Source organism: Typopeltis vanoorti, chromosome 21 (assembly GCF_054136105.1).
Source record: "Typopeltis vanoorti isolate ZY-2024b chromosome 21, IOZ_Tvanoo_1.0, whole genome shotgun sequence".
NCBI lineage: Eukaryota > Metazoa > Arthropoda > Arachnida > Uropygi > Thelyphonidae > Typopeltis > Typopeltis vanoorti.
The window spans coordinates 12,972,403-12,995,355 of NC_143569.1; the positions used below are offsets into that span (position 1 = coordinate 12,972,403).

General features: G+C 36.9%; 1 protein-coding gene across 3 annotated transcripts in view; it reads left to right on the forward strand.

Annotated features, from left to right (window-relative positions):
* The window catches only part of LOC150094627 (pyrroline-5-carboxylate reductase 3-like), a 222,005-nt gene extending 199,602 nt beyond the window's left edge, over nt 1–22,403 (forward strand). For 2 of the 3 annotated variants that reach the window (XM_090411092.1, XM_090411091.1), the window contains one exon: nt 19,680–22,403. The gene's annotated coding sequence lies outside the window, so the exon portion shown is untranslated. Of the gene's footprint in view, nt 1–10,725; nt 10,907–19,679 lie in introns of all 3 variants that reach the window. The other variant, XR_016550124.1, reaches the window with a different exon arrangement.
* The last annotated feature ends 550 nt before the right edge of the window (nt 22,404–22,953 follow it).

The following is a 22,953-nucleotide window of genomic DNA, read 5'->3' on the forward strand; positions in this document are numbered from 1 at the left end:
TAGCAATCGCCCTCCTCTTTTCACATTTCTATCCTTCCAGAAAATTATGTATCCCTCTAATTCTATTCCCAACATCACATCCTTCTCAGACAACCAAGTTTCATTTATTCCAATTATTTTTGAGCATACAATCTCAATCAATGCAATAAACTCAGCTCTCTTGTCTTAAATACGCCTTACATTTGTGTATAAACATAACAATCCCTAGGAGTTTGATCCAACATATAATAATATGTTGGATCTAGTAATAGCCTCAGAGATCTACCTATAACTACAATAGCATCTCTACCTCCAATTGGGGAAATAACCATGCAGTCTTGTTCTGGGAGTTTGCTGAATATTTTGATTTCTCAGTTAAGAAAAGGTTTATGTGGAACTACAAAGCTGGTGATTATGACAGACTTAAGTGGCAGCTTGGAGAAGTGCAATGACATAATAAACTACAAAGAATAATGCATGGAAAGTGGTTAGGAATTGATCTTTGGTGTACTGGTTAAAGGTAAAATTTAGGAATGGGTGGATTGGAATAGGGAAGAGGTAAGTCCTGCCTTAGTAAATTACAAATGTTTTATAATAGAGTGATAGTAGAATTAGATAAGGGAAATGGCTATACCATGATACTTCAGAACACCATGTGGAATTATGGAAAACTCTAAGCAAATGAGAATAGATATGAGGATGGCCGACAGACAGACATCAAAGGATGTATTTTATGGTGCGAATGTGGGTGACTGATGGAGTGCCCCAGGGCACTCTCATATTCAGATATTTCTGCACTTATGTTGAAACTGAAATAAACTACATAGAGGCAGAAATGAAATAACCAATCTAATAACTGAATTAAGTATTTACAACCTGATGTTTTGGTAGCTCAATCTAGCATTGTCAATGGCATAACGTCCCTGTTCGGTCATTAGTTGCCAGCCTGGCTGGCCGAGTGGTTAGCGTATTCACTCTCCAGCCAAAAGACTGTGGGTTCGAATCCCGTCATGGGCATGGCTGTTTGTGATTGTGGAAATACCAGTGGTGGTAGATGGCGTTGGTGTAATTGCGGTCAGTTGGTGGAGTCGAAATTGTAGAGCAGGTGCCCTCCCTCGATGAGTCTATGGACTCCCTGGAGGTGTCAAATAACAATAATAATGACTTCCAAAACAAGGACAGTTATGGGCATGGAAAGCAACAGTGGCATTTTTTACAGTGATATTTTGTGAGTATTGCTGATGATGTGCCAAAGTACATCATCATTTCTGTTACAGTTCAGTTTGTGCATGAGCTGCTTCTAGGAATAGTCTGTGTTTTACATAGAACCTTGCTTAAAAAATGGAATAGCCCAACAGGCTATTCCATTTTTTGGTTGTCCATACTAAATATTATTATTATAGTATCTCCATGGAGTCTGGAGACTTATGGTTGGAGACCCTCACTAACTTTTGTACACACAAAATCTATCATACCTTTCCTTAAATTCATTCACTGTCAGGGCACTACAAAGAAATCTGGCAAACCATTCCACTCATTCTTCACACAAAAAATCTAGACCACACACACACACACCCTTACTAACTACACTACTACACAACTTCCACAGATGACCCCTAGTTCTCTATTTGTCATATATTGAAAAATTTCATTAGTGTCAATTCTATAAAACCAATTTTAATATCTTATGTTTCTATCTCCCTTGTTTTTTGTCTATCAACAAAACACTTTGTAACAGCTTGCACTTCACCACCTTCTGATCCCAAGAAACCCAGGTTACCAAATCTGTGCACAGTAGTGTCAAGATGTGGCCAAATCATAGCCTTATAAAGAGGGATAATAACTTCCCTATTTTTACTTGTGTGTTTTTCAACATCCAACTAATCCTCCAAGCTATTTTACCAACTTTTGCAATATGCTCTCTGAACTTCAACTCTTTGTCCACCATTATCCCCAAGTCCCTAGCCCCATCAATTTCTTGCAATCTAGTACCATTACTGTGATACACAGTATGTAACCTTTCCAACCCAAAGTTCATAACTTTAGGCCTGCAATTATTTAGATTTTGCAATATTAAATTGACAATCATTATCCTTTTCCTACATTGCCAAATCATTGGAAAAGTCAATGGACACCCCCCCCCCCCAATGGGCAAGGTGCATAATGCCAAATAATGAGTCAAGGATTTGTGTCTGGTGTAAATTGGAGGAATATGATGCTTCCAGGCAAAATTGCTGTGAGACGAGAATTGACGGAGTTTGTGATAGGATGCCATGTTGCAGGCCTATCTGTTTGGTAAATTGTTGAAAAATTGGGCCATCTCAGGTCAACAGTCAGGAATACCATACTGAGATGGAAGTGTAGGGAGTCAACTACAAGTGCTGCCTGCAGTAGATGACCACACTCAGCAGTCATGATTATAGGGTGCTAATATGTAAAAACTGCCATACACTGAATGCAGAGTTTGGGTATCGACCGGAACATGAATGTACGGAAAAATATTCAAAACCGAGGCTCACAATATGGGTTTCCATGTTAGGACCGCAATATGCAAGCCCCACATTATCCAAACAAACATGTAGCATTGCCTTCAGTGGTGCAAAGAGCACTTAGAGCAGGATGTGGAAGTTTGGAAAGCGTGTGCTATGGAGCAAATCACCCTCTACCAAGCAGATGGACAGGGTGTATCATGATGTAGCAGTGTAGGTGTTCACCAGGCATTTGCCTGGTGAACATTTCTTACCAAAGTGCGTAATCCCTAACAATGAAATTTGGAGGTGGCAGTAGGTGATGGTATAGTCCTGTTTTTCCTGCTTTGGCCTCGGACCTCTGTTTATGGTGCCATGCACACTGAACATTCTGGACAATGTAATGCTTCATACTTTGTAATGTTTCTACAGAACTAACCATTGTCTCTTTCAGCAAGATAATGCTGTCATAAAGCTGCTGTACCTGCTGGTTTGTGGACATGAACTTCAGCACACTTGACTGGCCTTCACAGGGAAGGCCAGTCAAGTATGCTGAAGAACCCCTATCTCAACCCTGCTGAACATCTGTGGGATGAACTGGAGCATTGAGTGAGGTCAAGGGACATTTGTCCCACAATGGTCCAGAATCTCATTACATGCCTACAGGAGGTCCAAAATTCCCATTAGTTGCTATCGTACGCTTATGGAAAGAATGTCCCATAGGATTACTGCTTGGGCTCTGTTTACTCCTTACACAATTGTGTCCATTCACTTCTTTCCAAGCAGTGTATCTGCATCACCTTTATCAACTATTGCCCTTCCCAGTTTTACAGCATCAGCAAACAACTAGATATCATCTTCTCTCCCTAAATCTTTCCCTATATCATTGTTATATAAATTAAAGAATAGTGGCCCCTAGTAAAGAATCCTGAAGTACTCACTAGTCACTTTCATTCTCCTACTAGATTCCATTCCACCATATACTACTTTGATGTTGACCTGTCTGTTAGCTACCTCTTTATCCATGCTACCAGCTTCATGTCCATTCCCATTTGCTCAACTTGTAATAATTTTCTGTTATATTCTGCTAAATGCCTTAGGAACGTTTAGCAGTAATTTGATGTACTCATTTCCTTTATCTAATTCTGTTGTCACTATTATAAAATGTGAATACTAAGATAAGACCTGTTCTTTACAAAACCATGCTGCCCACTATAGAGTATGGTATCCCTATTCACCCACAGTTGGCTTTTGCCTTTATCCAACTTTTCCAATACTTTAACAACCATTCCTGATATATTAATTGGTCTCTAATTTGCTACATCTGTCTTGAAGCCAATTTTATGTAATGGAACTATCTTACCCTCTTTCCACTCTTAGAACCTTGTCAGAGGTGACTTAGATTGAACAATTTCGTCAGTTGCAATACCAGTTCTCTTGCACATTCATATAGCACAAGGGATGACATATCATCCAGTTCCACTGCTGTAATCACATTGATATTTGCTGGCTTGGTTGACCAAGTGGTTTTCATATCTGTTCTCCAGCCAAGGGCATGGATGTTTGTGATTGTCCTACTAACCTTACCATATGTACTGGTGTGACCTGTGTCATGGTGCGTTATGTTCCTTGATGTCTTTCTGCCATAAAAAATAAAATAATAAAAAAACATTGATATTTTTCAATCTGTGAACTCCTGTTCATCTACCTCAGTTTTGACACGTCTGTCATATCTTCTTCTCTCTTCCATCATCTATGTGGATGATGATGAGGCCGAATAAACTCTTTCCACTTCTGTCTGTCCTGGGAGAGTCTGAATAATTCTGTCCAGTTTGGTGTCGCTTGTTGTGATTTTGTTTTCAGGTCCTCTTTTATTTTGTCTATCCATCTAATTCGGGGCCTTTGGATCTTTTACCTTCCATCATTGTATTCAGGGCTTTAGATGGTAGTCGTTCTGTTCCCATTCTGGTCACATGGCCAAACCATCACAGTCTTCTTTCTTGGATTTTGTCTATTATTGTTATTTCTTGTTTTAGTCGTTTCCTTATGTCTTTGTTTCTTAGTCAATCCAGCAGAGATACTCCAAGTAATCTTCTTAGCCAACCCATTTCAGTAACTAATATTTTTTTCTCTTCAGCCTTTTTGAGATTCCAGCATTCACTTCCATAGAGGAGTATTGGGAGGACCATTGTTTCATAGATTCTTACTTAAGTCATACAAAAGTTTGGGATGCTTGACTGATTCGTCTGTTTATATCTTTTATAATTTCACCATTGTACTCAATAACTCCTCCAAGGTAGGTGAAGTTTTCTACCTGCTCTAGATTTTTATTATCAATTTCAATTTTCAGATTGGTGCTTCTTTTTCCTATTTGCATAATTTTTGTTTTGTCTATATTTATGTTTAACCTGGATTTTATACACTCCTCCTTTATTTTATCAGAAATTCGCTGTAGATTTTCTTCTGTGCTTGCAAGTAATGCAATGTCATCTGCAAATTTTAAATTTGTCACATTTTTCCCATATATTTTGATTCTGGAGTCTTCATTGTTTAAGGCCTTATTGGTTGCTTCTTCCAGTGTAAGATTGAACAGGTCTGGTGACAGATCGCATCTCTGTCTTACTTCGCTCTCTGTGTGGAACCAGTTGGTTAAGGTGTCCTCCATTCGTACTGCACTTTCAGATTTCTCATACAGATTCTTTATTATTCTTATGGTTTTGTTGGGATATCCAAATTCTTCCATAGTTTTCTTCTACGGATTGAATCAAATGCCTATCTGTCACATCAGCCACTGCAAAATCTTCACCTTGATGATACATCTTTGCAAAATGATCACTCAGCAACCAACTATTTTGTTTGACTCCATCACTGATTAAGTTCATCCTATAATAGTAATTTTTCCTCTTATTTGCTACATAATGAAAAAACTCTTCTGGATGTTACTTTGGCTTGCTTAGATAATTTTCTCTCAAATTTTGATTTGGTCTTTCTTAGCATACTAATCATTCTTCGTGCTTGCACTTTGTACTGCTTATTGGCTATGTTAATCACAACTTCCCAAAACAAGACTGCATTGGTCACTTCCCAATTGGAAGCTGAGTGCCTGCCTTGGCTATGGATATATCTTGTGATGCTTTTACTAGATCCTGCACTCAAACTCCTGGTCCCCTCTGTTACATGTTGTTTCAGGTAATTATCCCTTATGAATTCCACTTCCATCCTATTATCCCCCTTTCCTGCCTCAAATCTATATCTTCATAGTTGAGTCTCTCATAATAATTGCTCAGTCTGTACTCATTGTGCTAATCTGCTGATGCATGGTGTCTACATCTTGCTCTGAACCCCAAGATCTATAGCAGCAATGTGTTTTATCCAATACTTCACCTCCTGTCCTATTTCCTCTATCCTCCCTGAAAATACAATACCTTTTACATTATATCCCTGTAACTACAGTCATCCCTCGACTTACGTCCATTCGAGTTACATCCTTTTGAAGATACGTCCATGATCCCATAAGGGAATAAATAACATTTTTGGCTATACTTTCGAGCAAGATGCAAGCGAACGTAAGGTAAAGCATGCACAGTGGCAACAGCGCCTTCAGTGGCAACTCCCTCAGCAGTTGGCACATATCTTCAACAGTTCCTTTGTTGATTTTGTGTTTGAGAAATAGGTTGTGTATTTATCGTTAAATATTTGACGATGTTTTGTGTAACATGGTCCCTATACGCACAATCAAAAAACCTAGTGAAGAATCATAGAAAAAGAGGCAAACAACTGATCTTGAAACGAAGTTGCAAGTTCAACGATAGTGACGAAGCAACGACAAGGTCCTATCGGCGATATGGAAATGCTACTTGCATTATGGATAGAGGACCTGAACCAAAAGCGCATACCCCCTTAGCACTGTGACCATAACCACTAAGACACTAAGTCTCTTCAATATGATGTAGGAGATAGCAAAAGCCAATTATGACTATGAATTCAGCTCTTCTTCCGTTTGGTTCATGAGATTCAAGCAGCGTTTTGTGCTGATAATATGAAAATGTATGGGAATCTGCAAGTGCTGAGAAGGCTGCCAAGGAGTTTGTGGAAAAATTGGATAAAATTATTACGGAAGAAAATTATTTGCCACAGCAAATATTTAATATGGATGAGACGTCCTTGTTTCGGAAAAAAATTACTGAGCAGACATTCATTCACAAAAGAGCTAAAATCTATACCTAGTTTCAAAACTCTTAATCCCCGTGTTACGATTCTGTTACAGGTAATGTGGCTGGATATAAACTGAAACCATTTGTGATATGGCACAGTGAGAATTGACGAATCTTCAAAAACATTAGGAAGCATACTCCCCGTTCATTATCAGAGCAATAAGTTGTGGATGACTCAAAAATTGTTTGAGGATGTCTTAGTCAACTGTTATGCGAGTGAAATAAAAAGCTGTTGTGTGAAAGAAAAATGTAGAATTCAAAATTTTATTAATTCTAGATAATACTCCAGGTCATCCATCTTATACCAGTGATCTTCCAAGTTCAAGGTCATGTTTCTCCCACCAAACACTACTTCAGTAATCCAAACGATAGATCAGGGAGTTCTTGCAGTGCTTATTATCTAAGGAGAACTTTTTCACAGGCCATTTCTGCTACTGAAGGAAATGACCAGACTCTCATGCAATTCTGGAAAACATTAAATATTTATCATGCTATTAAAAATATTGCTGTGGCTTGGGATGAAGTGACCTCTCAATGTATGAGTGGTATATGGAAAAATACATTAAAAAGGTTTGTGCATGATTCGACATTTGATTCAGATTGTTTGCGCATGATCAAAAACAATCTGAATCTCGAAGTGAATGACGACGATGACATAATTCAACTCATAGAAAGTTCCCCTGAAGAGCTGACCGACGAAGAATTGGTTGAACTCGAGGAACACGTGTTGCAGAAGAGGAAAAACAAGAAAAGGAAGAGGGAAAAGAGAAACAGGAGAGGTAATTATACAATTTACAATGAAGGATCTTGCAGAAATGTTCTTTGCAGTTAGCAATGTTCTCAAAATTGCTGAACGCTACTTAATAATAGAAACGAAAGTGCATGATGCTGTTTCTTGCTATGAACATATTTATGATGAAAAGAAGAAGAGGAGGAATAAGCAAAGCACATTGGACATTTTCATCAAAAAAAAGAAAAGTTACACCAGAAGAGCCACAGCTTGATCGTTCGCACAGGGAAGGTAATCAAATGTGCTTGAGAAAGAAAATCTGGGTGATTATTATTCTGTTTTATAGTGGCACTAATACACAGTACAGTTTTATAATAAGGTTTAAAAATTAAAATTACAATATACTTATTACGGTTAAGTCCCTAACCCCTAAAACTCTGTTGATTTAATGTATCGACTTATGTCCTACCGGATGGAACGAAACCCAGACGTAAGTCAAGGAATGACTGTATATCATTTTCTTTCAATGAGGACTCACTGATACCTGTAATTTTTGGCAAAGTTGAGTCGACCAATGCCAAAAACTCCTCCCTTTATTTCTGATACTTCTGGTATTTATGTACATTCATTTTAACATCCCCTTGTGTAATGTCATTACCAATTCATTTGAATCTGAAACTTGTGAAATTGCATTCAGCATTGCATAATCATTTTTGTTCACATGCTAATTTATCCTAGGGGTCAGAATACGCTTGGGCTATTGAGCACAATAGTCCAAACGTGTTCTGACTAGTGCTTTATACAGTGGTACAGTCACATCCTTATCCCTAGATGTTAGTGTACTTCTTATCATAGCAACAATGTGATGTGCAATGTTTGCAACACATCCTCTAAATTTCTATTGTCAACCATCATCACTCCCAGATCTCTACTCTCATCCACTTTCTGCAGTGTAGTGCCATCAGTATAGTACATAGCCTTATATTTCTGCACTCCAAAATGCTACACCTTGCATTATTAGTAAAACTATAATGGCACTCATTTGTTCATGGCAAAAGTCTATTCAGATCTTCCTGCAAGGAATTAACATCAGCAGTGTTCCTTATAATTTTCCTCAATATATCAGCAAACAATTGAATTCCCCAGTCAATCCACATGAAATATCAATAAACAGTTAAACAGCAGAGAGGATATTGGTAGTCCTTAAGAAAATTGGAGACTTTGTCCAGAGGTTTGGGAAATGTTCTGATTTTGTGTTGTTTCAGGAGTGAGTCCAGTTTATTTATTTTACCTTTGATATAAGGTAAGGATATGGTATATATATAGTCTGGTTGGGAGATGGGGATTTTTTTTTTCTTTTAGTGAGGATTTTTTTTTGTTCTAACTGTTCCATTCAAAAAGTGTAAGTTGAGCCCTTGTTCCAGAAGCAATGCTTGTTCTAAAAAATTTGCTCTGCCCTGGAAGCTAAAGTTTTGAAAATTCCAATTTTGGGGGGCAGGATGATGATACTTCCCATCACCATCCTGCCCAATAAATAGCAAATCTCTCTCTCTCTCTTTACTTTTAATGTGAACTCCACAAAGACCATAAATATTAATTAGCATTAGTACAGTGGATGGACTAAAGGTTGGAAAATTCAGAAACCCTGCCTTACAGACCTAGCGTGGAACTTTTTCAAGCTATTTCAGGCTCTGGTAAGCATGGTAGTGATTTCACACTGACATGAAATTCATCTACCACCTAAACATCATACACCATCAATATGATGGGATTCAAACCCATCTCCTATTGATTGGAGAACAGAGATATATCTGCTCAGCCAACTAGGCTAGATCTTATAAGCTCTCAAAAAACTTTTAATCTGGATGTGAACTTTAAATGGATCTAATCCTTTATGTAAATAATTTACTTTTGCCAGAATGAATCCTTTTATGCTCTTTATTTTAGTTATATATATATATATATATATATATATAAATAAAAGTTTGGCATCCTTTGAAATGACATGTGCATCGAAACATTGCTAATATATTCATTGTCTACCAAAGTATTTTGGGTAGGTAATTTTTCCTGACATTATTTTAATCTTGTATAGAATGATCAATCTCTGGCAATCCTCTGAAAGGCATGAAAAATAATTTCTTTCATCTTGCCGAGCTAATGATCAAAATGAAAATAATTCACAGTAGATGGTTTTCCTTATTATATTCAACCAAGTTTATTCAACTAGGAATATTATGAATAATAAAAATAACAATTTAATACATATGACATGTTAAATATTTGTTATTATTACACAGTAATTAAGAATAGCATTATTTAATACATAATTTCTTTGAATTATAAAGGTTCAGATTATGTTAAGCAGTATGGGAATTTATTAATTTCTGCTTATTCAAATTATGCACTATAATCTGCAGTTTTAAAATTAAAATTTACGTTTATTTTCCTGTTCACATTTATTACATAAACATGATAAGTGAAATGTTCAGAGATAAGAATTCACCTCTGTAGAAAACACATATTAGTTAATCTTCCTATCTTGCTTTAAATATTTTTTTTTTCATAGTTATTACATGGTGAACAGTATTCATTATGGTAATTTATGGAGACAACCACAGTCTACATTTAATCCAATACCAAAGAAAGGTGATAAAATTCAGCCAGTAAACTGCTATCAAATTACTTACATTTCCATTCTCTCAAAACCTGTGGTTGTCAGTTAGATCAACAACAGCCAAACTACATCGCCTGGATCCCTATCAGCTAATTAGTGAACAACAACAACGTGGATTCTGCCACTCTCGACTTACTGTTGATCTCTAACATTCTCCAGACCCAATCAAATACTATCTCTAAGTAATTTGATTGGGTCTGGCACAGAGGTCTGCTTAGCAAACTACCACCCCATGGTTTTCAACTAGGTTGCCAGCTTCCTCTTTGGTCCCATTGAAAAGTTCCTGTAATTAGCAACTAGAACTGAGAATAGTCTTTCTTTGGGTGGCTTAGTGCTATCGATGCAAATGCCATTTCCAAAGGGCTACACAAGCTATTTCAGATAATTATTTAGTGATCCAGATAACATGTCTTTAGGTTTGTTTGTTTTTTCCCCTCCCTAGAAGTAAGACTAGTAGAATGGTTGAAGGAATTTGTGACCCTTTTGGCATACTGTGTGGATTGTAATGTAGTGTGTCTACTCCAGATGTCAGGTAATTATCTTGGTATATATATATATATAAAAAAGGTCATTTCAATCAAATGGTGAGTTAGTCAGTTTCATACGGAGGTTGAGGGTTTCTTCCTTCTGGAAACTTGTTTTTTTTTTGTCCTTCAGAACAGGTAAACCGACCCATGAACACAGATCTATAGCCATAAAATCCTGGTCTTTAGGGGATGCACAGAAGAGTGATGTGTCAACAGCATTAATTTTTCATAACCCCCTAATCAGGGGACTCTATCCATCCTGAGGGACAGATGGGTTGAAGAAGAAGATATATGTCTACTCCAGATGTTAGGTAATTATCTTGGTTTACAGTAAATTAACATTATTACTCCAACACAGTAGTTTTCTCCATTATTTACCATAATGATTGGTATAAATAGCTTTAAATATAATTTATACCAATTAAATATTGTGATTTTAAACTGGACCATATAGAAAAATAGATATATTTTAATGATAATCTTGAAATCGAACACTGAAGTGCAGTAAGCTGATAGAGAATAATTCACAGCAGTTAAAGCTACGATATCTGAGAACAAAATTTCTAATCCAATTTCTTTCAAAGCTCAGATTTCAGTATATTTTCAACATCCTTGCAAAAAGAGATATTTCAAAACTGAAATTAAAAGTCAAAGTAAAACTAGCTAATATTAAAAAATGGCAGTTACAATAAAGTTACTGATTAAAAAATGTTTACTATAACAATATTATTAGTCCTTTTTAAACATCTCAAAGGTACAATCATAATGCAGAATAAATAATGTTAATTTTCCATTTCAGCAGTAGTTGACAAATATGTACAATATATGTATATACTAAATAAGAAGTATTTCAGGATCTAAATGGCAGTGATTTTTATATTATTTATATGAAATTACAGAATCATGTCATGGTTGTAATGTTTTAGTATTGTATGTTTTAACTAGCTTGTATTTCCAAACGCTATTCCACATAATGCACAACACTTAAGAAATTAAAAATATTTTGATTACAGTTTAATACATGTATCATTTATCTCCCCTTCAATTAAATGACCCTTTAATTATCAGAATGGTTAATTCTGATAATTGGAAGGACAGATAAATGATAGATTACTGTAACAAGGATTTCAAGATAGAATCATTCATGTCTCCAAAGATTTTATAGCATTTTATGTTCTGGCTATGAAATAATAACTAGTAACTCTGCCCTTTGTTTCCATGACAACAGCATGTGAGATATTATTAATTTAGTTAATTGTTAATTGATACATTACTAGGATTTCTGGGAATTTTTCTAATCGCTTTAGTTTCAAGTCCCAGGAGGAACATCTCAAAACCTTCCATAATTTTAACCACCTTATCGGTCATTATGGATCATATGCTTCGTATCTATCATATATTTAAATGTAATATCAGTGTATTACAATTAAGAACTTTTATTGTTAACGGACCATAAGATTTAATGATTAAAAATACAATGAGCCAATGTTTCACTAGCCACTGTCTAGCATTTTCAAGGCTGTTCTGGTGTGAAAACAAATACATCAAGTTACATGAAAACATATGCTTTAGTAACTGCTTGGCTGTTACATTTGATAATTCATGTTTGATGGCATGCATGCGTTTGAATGCTTCAGTCAGAATTTGGTACATGACCACATGTTGTGTAGTTTTTCGTATATTGTAGTTCTGTTAAGCTGAGAGAATTGATGAGATATTTCCATATGCCTTTAACTGTGCGTAGCACCACTACTGCTTCTTTGAAAGTTCTGTGTCTGTAGTCATTCTTGATGTAAGGCATAGAACTGTTTTTCCAATCTATAACATGATTTGATGTTGAGAAATGATGAGCTAAACCAGATGTGATGATTCTGTTGTGATTGACATCCCCCACATGTGCCTTCTGTCTTATTTCAAAACTTCTAGAGGTCTGTCCAATGTAAGAAAGGCCACAAGCGCATGGAATTTTATATACTCCAGGAAATCTGAAGAAAGGTACCTCATCTTTGGGTGATCTTAAGACTTATCTGATTGTGGTAGTTGGTTTAAAAACCACTCTGATGTTATGAGCTTTTAACATTCTTGCCAATTTTGTGGATACTGAATTAATATATGGAATGACAGCTGTGGACACATATTGGGACTCCGTTCCATGTTGTTGGAGGTTGTCTTTAAAAAGCAATTTGTTTAAAATGTTAGAAGGGTATCCATTCAGAGATAGAGTGTTAGCTATTTGTGACAGTTCTCTCTGTACATCTGCATCATTCATCAACTCTGTACAACATCATTCATATTCTCCATAATAGAGCTTTAACGCTCTATTATGGAGAATATGAATGATGCTGTGTTTTAGTGATATCTGATGGTTAGACGAATAATGTAGATATCTACCTGTATCTGTGGGTTTCTTGTAAATGGACAGTTGGACATTGTTATCTTCTCTCCTCACCAGTATGTCAAGAAAGGATAGTTCTTTGTTCTTCTCCGGTTCCATAGTGAATTTGATCTTATTATGTAGTGAGTTGATTTTATTAAGAAACACGAGGTTTGCCATGGTATCCTTCCAGATAATGAACACGTCATTGACATATCTCCACCAAATCGACGGTTTAGGTGAAATGGTGGAAAAAATATCCTTCTCAAGTTTTTCCATAAATAGGTCTGCGTATGGTGGTAACAGGGAGCTATCCATGGCTAGACCTTCCGATTGTTTGTATGTATACTATGTTATTTACTTTGAAGAAATTTGATTTCAGGCAATGATGAAACAACTAGGTGATGTCTTAAGGAAAGAGATCTTTTAGAATGTTGACCACCTCTACGACTGGTACATTAGTGAATAATTTTCCACCATTTCACCTAAACCGTTGATTTGGTGGAGATATGTCAATGACGTGTTCATCATCTGGAAGGATACCATGGAAAACCTTCTCGTGTTTCTTAATAAAATCAACTCACTACATAATAAGATCAAATTCACTATGGAACTGGAGAAGAACAAAGAACTACCCTTTCTTGACATACTGGTGAGGAGAGAAGATAACAATGTCAAACTGTCCATTTACAAGAAACCCACAGATACAGGTAGATATCTATATTATTCGTCTAACCATCATAGATTACTAAAACACAGCATCATTCATATGCTCTGTAATAGAGCCTTAAGGTCTATTTCGAAAGAAGTAGATGTACAGAGAGAACTGTCACAAATAGCTAACACTCTGTCTCTGAATGGATACCCGTCTAACATTTTAAACAAACTGCTTTTTAAAGACAACCACCAACAACGTGGAACGGAGTCCCAATATGTGTCCACAGCTGTCATTCCATATATTAATTCAGTATCCACAAAATTGGCAAGAATGTTAAAAGCTCATAACATCAGAGTGGTTTTTAAACTAACTACCATGATCAGACAAGTCTTAAGATCACCCAAAGATGAGGTATAGTAAAATTAGTTTAATCCTTTATCCAAGTGTGAGCAAACAAAGTTTGCGCCTGAAGTATCTTCAGGACTAGGGTAAAGTGATACAACACCAAGGCAACTCGTTGCAAAGGTGGAGAAAGCTACCAACACTCCTAACTCAGTATCTCCTATAATGCAAAACACATCTCCTTGCGGATATGTCTAATGTTATGCATTAAAGGAAGGGCCACTACCCAGACTAGTTTCGACCTTTATTGAGGTCTCTTCAGTGGGAGCCAGGCCCTAGTGGAAATACCAGGCAGAAGCATTAGCAGGTCATCTCTACCTATAGGATTTGCCAAATGGTGTGCCACCCTTTTTTAGAGAAAGATGTTGAAAGTTTGTTTTTTCACTTGGTTAGAGTATAGTAAAATTAGTTTAATCCTTTATCCAAGTGTGAGCAAACAAAGTTTGCGCCTGAAGTATCTTCAGGACTAGGGTAAAGTGATACAACACCAGGGCAACTCGTTGCAAAGGTGGAGAAAGCTACCAACACTCCTAACTCAGTATCTCCTATAATGCAAAACACATCTCCTTGCGGATATGTCTAATGTTATGCATTAAAGGAAGGGCCACTACCCAGACTAGTTTCGACCTTTATTGAGGTCTCTTCAGTGGGAGCCAGGCCCTAGTGGAAATACCAGGCAGAAGCATTAGCAGGTCATCTCTACCTATAGGATTTGCCAAATGGTGTGCCACCCTTTTTTAATAAATTACTCTGGATTTAGAGAAAGATGTTGAAAGTTTGTTTTTTCACTTGGTTAGAGTATAGTAAAATTAGTTTAATCCTGAAGAGACCTCAATAAAGGTCGAAACTAGTCTGGGTAGTGGCCCTTCCTTTAATGCATAACATTAGACATATCCGCAAGGAGATGTGTTTTGCATTATAGGAGATACTGAGTTAGGAGTGTTGGTACCTTTCTCCACCTTTGCAACGAGTTGCCCTGGTGTTGTATCACTTTACCCTAGTCCTGAAGATACTTCAGGCGCAAACTTTGTTTGCTCACACTTGGATAAAGGATTAAACTAATTTTACTATACTCTAACCAAGTGAAAAAACAAACTTTCAACATCTTTCTCTAAATCCAGAGTAATTTATTAAAAAAGGGTGGCACACCATTTGGCAAATCCTATAGGTAGAGATGACCTGCTAATGCTTCTGCCTCGTATTTCCACTAGGGCCTGGCTCCCACTGAAGAGACCTCAATAAAGGTCGAAACTAGTCTGGGTAGTGGCCCTTCCTTTAATGCATAACATTAGACATATCCGCAAGGAGATGTGTTTTGCATTATAGGAGATACTGAGTTAGGAGTGTTGGTAGCTTTCTCCACCTTTGCAACGAGTTGCCCTGGTGTTGTATCACTTTACCCTAGTCCTGAAGATACTTCAGGCGCAAACTTTGTTTGCTCACACTCGGATAAAGGATTAAACTAATTTTACTATACTCTAACCAAGTGAAAAAACAAACTTTCAACAAAGATGAGGTACCTTTCTTCATTCCTGGGGTATATAAAATTCCATGCACTTGTGGCCTTTCTTACATTGGACAGACCTCTAGAAGTTTTGAAATAAAGAAGGAACATGTGGGGGATGTCAATCACAATAGAATCATCACATCTGGTTTAGCTCATCATTTCTCAACATTAAATCACGTTATAGATTGGAAAAACAGTTCTATGCCTTACATCAAGAATGACTACAGACACAGAACTTTCAAAGAAGCAGTAGTGGTGCTACGCACAGGCAATAATTTAAATAGAAATCAAGGTGCTATTCTTAAAGACATACGGAAATATCTCATCAATTCTCTCAGCTTAACAGAACTACAATATGCAAAAAACTACACAACACATGGTCATGTACCGGATTCTGACTGAAGCATTCGAACGCATGCACGCCATCAAACACGAATTATCAAATGTAACGGCCTAGCAGTTACTAAAGTGTATGTTTTCATGTAACTTGATACATTTGTTTTCACACCAGTACAGCCTTGAAAATGCTAGACAGTGGCTAGTGAAACTTGTTGGCTTTTTATATTTTTAATCATTAAATCTTATGGTCTTTTCACAATAAAAGTTCTTAGTTTTAATAGATTAGACCAAATATGAACAATTTAACTTAGTGTATTATAATTTTAATATGCACTTCGCATCCATGATAACCTTGACATCTATGGACATCTTGGCCAGTAGCGTGGTTAAATTTACCAGTTTGAAACAGAAAGGCATCTAATTTATTATATTTTTAACATTTTTATTTTAGTATTGTAATCTTATAAATTATGGACAATGATTAAAATTTTATTAAGGTTTAATGCTACAATATATATATGAGGTGTTATCAAAAAAGTTTCAAGACTAACTCTGTTTACGAGAAATTACTTTATTTATCTATGTTTACACACTATCACCTTCAAAATAGTGCCCTTGCATAACAATACAACACTCCCAGCGTTCCTGCCAGTCTTCTTTTCGAAGCAACAAGCACCTGTGATTTGCGCTGGATCTTCATCTTTGGGAAGAGGGCGAAGTTTGCAGGAGCCAAATCTCGTGAGTAGGCTGGGTGCAGAAGTGAGATAATGTTGTTTCCTACGAGAAACTCACATGTGAGGAGAGCTCGGTGACAGGGTGCATTGTCGTCGTGGAACATCCATTTTTTTGTGCGCCACAGATCTGATCGCTTTCACTGAATGTCCTCCCTCAGACACCTTAAAACCGGGCAGTAGAACTCGCTACTGACGGTCTGCCCCCTAGTGATGAATTCTCTATGTACAATGCCGTAAATGTCGAAAAAGATGATGAGCATGCACTTGGTCGAGCTGTGGACTTGCCTCGCCTTTTTTTGGTCGTGGAGATGATGAGCTCTTCCACTGTGAAGACTTGCTTCATCTCAGAGTCGTATCCGTACACCCAAGTTTTGTCACTGGTAATGATCCTCAACATGAAGGATGGGTCATCCACAGCACGCTGACAGAGTTCTTGGCAGACTTCGACGTGGTGTTCTTTCTGCTCCTGGGGACAAACTTGGCAGCAACATGGCACATGTTCAAATCATACATGAGGATTGCCTGGACTTTCATATGACACACCGACAATGGCAGCAATGTTGTGGAGTGTTCTCCGATGATCCTTATGCACAAGTTGCTGAATGGTTTCGAAAATTTCGGGGGTTGAGCTCGTTGAAGGTCTTCCTGATCTCTCATCATCTTCCAGTGCTGTTCTTCTGTTCTTGAAGTGTGCATGCCACTCAAAACACCTTGAACGACTCATTGCAGCATCGGCATAAACTTGCCGAATCATGTGAAATGTCTCTGTGGCGATTTGGCCAGTTTCAGCAGAATTTCACATTCGCTCTTTGTTCTGACTTGCTGTCCATGATGGAATAGCAACAGTTGCACAGCTCCCAATGTACACAGGACGATGTCTTTTGGCACACTGACTTATAAAGGTTGGTGCTCCCTGTGACTGTGCATGCAGCCTTGTTACAAAACTAGTCTCGAAAGCTTTTGATACCACTTCGTGTGTGTGTGTGTGTATATATGTATATACATTTGTAAATTCGTTATTTTATACATTGATTTGTGTTTCTCTTAAATATAATGCAATAATATCGTTATATGACTGCTGCATCTATAAATCGCATGCAGTGAAACAGCCACTCACGTAATGGACATTTTTCTTACACTTAGCCACTTTGAGTTGGTTAGTGTGCAAAATTACATCTGTTACATTTAGAATTCTGGCAATCCATCTGAGGACGAAGAAAGGTCTGTTGTCGAAAGATTTTTCGTGATTCATTAGTTTAATGAGGGAAAAAAAAATGTTTTTTTTTTTTTTCACTAATGGTAAATGGAGGGTTGATACTGGAATAATAATGTACAAGTGGCAGTGACAGCTAAATTCTGGGATGAGTCAAGAGTGGAAGACTACAGAGAGGTGTACAGAGAGAGAGAAAGCAAGAAGCCAAGAGAGTTGTGGAACAGGTGAAGGCCATGGCACATCAAGATCTGTATGATCAATTAAAAACAAAGGAAGGACAGAGAAAAATTTACCAACTAGCAAAATGTAGAAATAAAGCAGCAAAGGACATCTTACATGTGAGGCAGATCAAAGACACTGAAGGAAGAGTATTATGGAGGGATGTGGACATAAGAAACAGATGGAGAATATACTTTGAGGGACTTTTGAATGAGGAAAATGCAAGGACTCACAGAGAAGATGGACAGCCTTCTGAAGGGATGGTGCAGAACATCAATAGAGTGGAAGTGACGGAGGCCATGAAGAGGATGAGGAATGGAAAATCGGTGGGCCCTGACAGGATTCCAGTGGAGACACGGAAGGCACTGGGGGAAGAGGGAATTGACCTGCTGTTGTGGGACCTGTTCACGAAAGTTTGCCAACAGGAAAATATACCCAAGGAGGGAGAGTACTCTTGTCTCCATTTACAAGGGTAAAGGGGATGCACAAGACTGTAAAAATTACAGAGGAATAAAGTTGATGTCCAACACAATGAAAATCCTAGTATGGGTTCTTGATGGAAGATTGAGGAAGGAGGTGGAGATTGCAAAGGAACAATTTGGTTTCATGCCTGGTAGATCAACAACAAATGCTATCGTTGGTTTATTACGGCAGATGATGGAAAAGTTTCGAGAGAAACAACGGGAGCTACATCTGGCATTTACTGATCTGGAGGTGTCTGAGGGAGAAAAAGGTTCTGGAGAAATATGTCAGGTTGGTGCAGGAGATGAACAGAAATGTGTAGACAAGTGTTCAGACCTGCCTGGGACAGACAGAAAGTTTTTAAGTAACAGTTGGCTTGCATCAAGGGTCAGCATCAAGTCCATTTGTTTAATATTGTGATGGAGGTGGTGACAGAGGAGGTGCCTTGGACAATGTTGTGTGCAGATTCAAGAGAAGAAGCAGGAACTAAACTGGAAAGATGGAGGAGCTGAGAAGGAAGTGGGATGCAGGATACAAGCGGGTTGAAGGAACTGGAAAGAGAGCGAGAGATGGCTGGAGTGTTATGCGATAAGAGGGTGCCGATCAATCTGAAAGGCAAAATCTATAGGACAGTAGTGAGGCCAGCTATGACGTATGCTATAGAAACTGTGGCCCTGAGGAAAAATAACATCAGCAGGATGGAAGTAGCAGAGATGAGAATGCTTAGGTGGATGTGCAGTGTGACCAGAAAGGATCGTCTGAGAAATGACCATGTGAGGGGGAACAGTGAAAGTTACGAACTTAGGAGCAAAAATAAATGAGGTAAGGTTGAGATTGTTTGGTCATGTGATGAGGAGGGAGGGCGAATATGTGGGAAGAAGGGTCATGCAGATGGATGTGCAAGGAAGGAGGAAGTGTGGACAGCCAAAGAAGAGATGGAGGGAGCTGGTAGAGGAGGACTTGAGGATGTGGAGGAGACTCATCGTCAACAGTGACCCCACTAAAGTGGGAGAAGCTGCAGAAGAAGGTAAATGGACTTTCACATTAATGTATGGTGAAGTTTTTATTTTTCATTTTTATTTTTAAATTTGGGATACATTTGATAACTTGTTGGTGAAAAAAATATTTTATAATTTTAATTTTTCTTAATTTGTAATTTTAATATTTTCACTTTAGCTTCAAAATGAAAGTAAATCAATCCAAGGTTTGGAAAGCTTTAAGAAATGTAAAATTCAGGAAGCAGCTCAGTGCAGTTATTGTCCAAAGCAGAATTCAGTAAGGAATTAAACACAAAGTGGACTGATAAGGCAATTAGAATGCACACCTGAATCACATTTTAAAAGAAGGAGTAAAGAAAATATGGAACATTCAGAAAGAATTATTGTTGATGAGTCAATTTTAAACTTTTGGAAAATAAGAAAATTAAGTAAGCTCATATCTAGATAGATGGAATTTCAATTCACATTTGCCAGTAGTTCTTTTATACATCAATTTCAAGGCAAAAATATATATTACCAAAGAACCAGTTAGATATCTTAAGAGGAAATCTCAAAAAGAATTAACAGAATTAGGTGACTGTTTTAGTCATACTTTGGATGTGTGTACTAGTATTGGACATAAAAGATATTTCAGTATTGTTCATTCAGCTGATGCAAAAATGTTTAATTTTAGAATTAGTTCATATACTTGGAAAATGTTGATAAGTTGATATTCAAAATGTGGCTATAATGAAAGTAGAAATTATTACTATTAAGAGAGACCTCCAGGGAGTCAGGGACTAATTGAGAGAGGCCACATACTACATGCACTAGCTATCATACTTATTTTTGAATTCATTCACACTGCCACTCAGAACATCACACATGACCCTATGAGAGAAAAATCTAGCCCTGACCTCCTTCTTAGTGGCATTCATTCTCAGATTCCAAGGATGCCTTCCTGTCCTTTTCCCACTTTCCATAAATTGAAAAATTCCATCAACTGAAATCCTGCATGACCCTTTCAGAAGTTTGTAAGTCTCCAACATATCACCTCCTGTTTGCTAGTGTCTGTCTGTCTGCAGTCTACAAATTCTCAATCTGTCTTCATAATCAGTATTCCACAATCTTGATATTATTTTTAACACTCTCTCCACTATATCAGAATCACAACGGAGACCAGACCTGCACACAATAGTCCAAGCAAGGTCTTATAAAAAGCCAAAATGACATCCTTATCTTTACATATGAATGTTCATTTCAGCATTGCAATTATCTTTTGAGTTGTATTTGCAGTCTTTGCCCCTGAACCACAACTGACCTTCCTTTAGTAAACATACATGTTGCTCATTGCAAAGTAGAGATTCACTGTCAACCCATTTCTGAATGTGAGACCTAACCAATTTTTCCAAAATCTTCACCACCATTCCCGAGATACTAATTGGTCGATAGTTGGATACATCAGTCTTTGCACCACTGCTGTGCAATGGAATTACCATACATTCTTTCCATTCCCGCACAATCTTCTCTGTTCTGAGATTCATATTAAACAGCCTGGTCAAAGGAATTGTCAAGTCAGCTGAACACTCTTTTAGCACACACGTGCTGATATCCCATCAGTCTCTATTGCTAAATTCTTATTCAATTTGTGCAACAGCTCTAATACTTTGTCCTCATACACCTGAGTTTCTTCATCCAGTGAAGAGGTAGCAGTGAGCTCAATGTTGTGTACACCAGGTTGATTGCTTTTAACAAAATGGGCACTCATTAGTTGAACAATCTCTCTTCTGCATCTGTAACCTCATGCCATCTGCATTTAGAAGAGTTATTCTTTCATATTCATTCTTTCTTTTACTTGCAGCATATCACTAGAATCTTGTGGGTTGTCTTTAACATGCAGAGCCAGTTTCTTTTCACACTCAGACTTTGCTTTCCATATGACAGTTGTGACTATTCTAGCCTGCTGCTTATAATTTTCATAATGGATATCATCGTTATGCACATAGTATTCCTTCTATATCATCATTTTCTTACAAATCTCTTGCTTAATAAGATTATGCATCCATTTGACTCCTACCCTATTTATTCTTCAAACTCTTGGGCATTCTGATATTACATCATTTTAGTATTGTTTAAATGCTTCGCATGCAAATGGATGCAAAAGCTCATTATAAATTACACTGTGCCATTCATTTAGCAGTTCACACATTTTGTTAAAAAATTTTCATGAGCAAAATTCTTTGGCTCAAGTTCTGGGAACAGACAAATATCCAAGACTTAGAAACCCTGTACATTACCTATCATATCAGTGATCCTCCTATCCATGCTAATATTGTATAACCCATATTCTCCAATTTATACAACAATCTACCATGCATCAGTTTGTGCAAGTATATGATATGTACTGAATCTTTCCCATATACCTATAATATGACCTACAAATTCCGAAATGTCATTACATTATATTTATGAATTATTAACAAGAAATGCCATGTCTGTTTAATTCTAGATCATTCATGCATGTAATTTTTTTTTAAGCTTATAAGAATAAGTGTACAATATACATAGAAAGTTTTTTACCCTGGGTATAATATATGTTAAAGATACCAAGCTATTTTAAACCAGGTTTAAAATAGCTTGGTATCTTAACATACATATATATATATAAAATGATTGATATATAAGGAGACAGTGTACTCCATAAATAGAATATATAATATTCAAAGCTATCTTTTACTTTGCATTTCAGGTGTTTATCTTTAAGGTTTTACTATCTTATTAAATTAAAATACTGATCAATCATACACAAGCTTATCGCCTAAGACAATGAAAGCATGTAAATACAACCACATAAATGTGTGCATGCAAAAGTAATATGTACAAGTAATAAAAAATCAGGCTTGAATAATTTACAAAGATTTTACTAGCAGTCTCTGAGTTTTTGTTTCTTATGTAAAACATAAACATTTAAGAAAGCATCCAAAGTATCATACATTACATTCTTCAGAAGAGTGTATGGGCTTTGGCCATTAGAACGTTAAATATATTGCCATTGTATTACACGAGGATGGATATTAGGCATAAAATCTATGTGTGCTACTTATATGTGAATATGCTTTATTGATATGTTACATCAGTAAAGAGCTACTGCTGAACATGAACATGTTAAGCTGTAACTCTTTGGGAAAGATGAATCAAATCAGTTTTAGTGTTATGAGAGAGTGAACATGTAGAAAGTTTTCCACTTGGTTGGTTGCAATGTAAATTATAACAGAGAAATTAGATTCTTTCACCCAAGTGGGAACTAGAGTAAGAAAGACTGAAGTTAAATCAATACAGACATTATATATTTTCACATACAAATAGTAAAACAGTGTTAGAGAGAGTTGCAAAAGCTTTTTTCTTGATAAAGTAAACTATAATAGTCAATAATCTAGTCTACCTGTGTATAAAAAGGCTGTTGATTTCACATG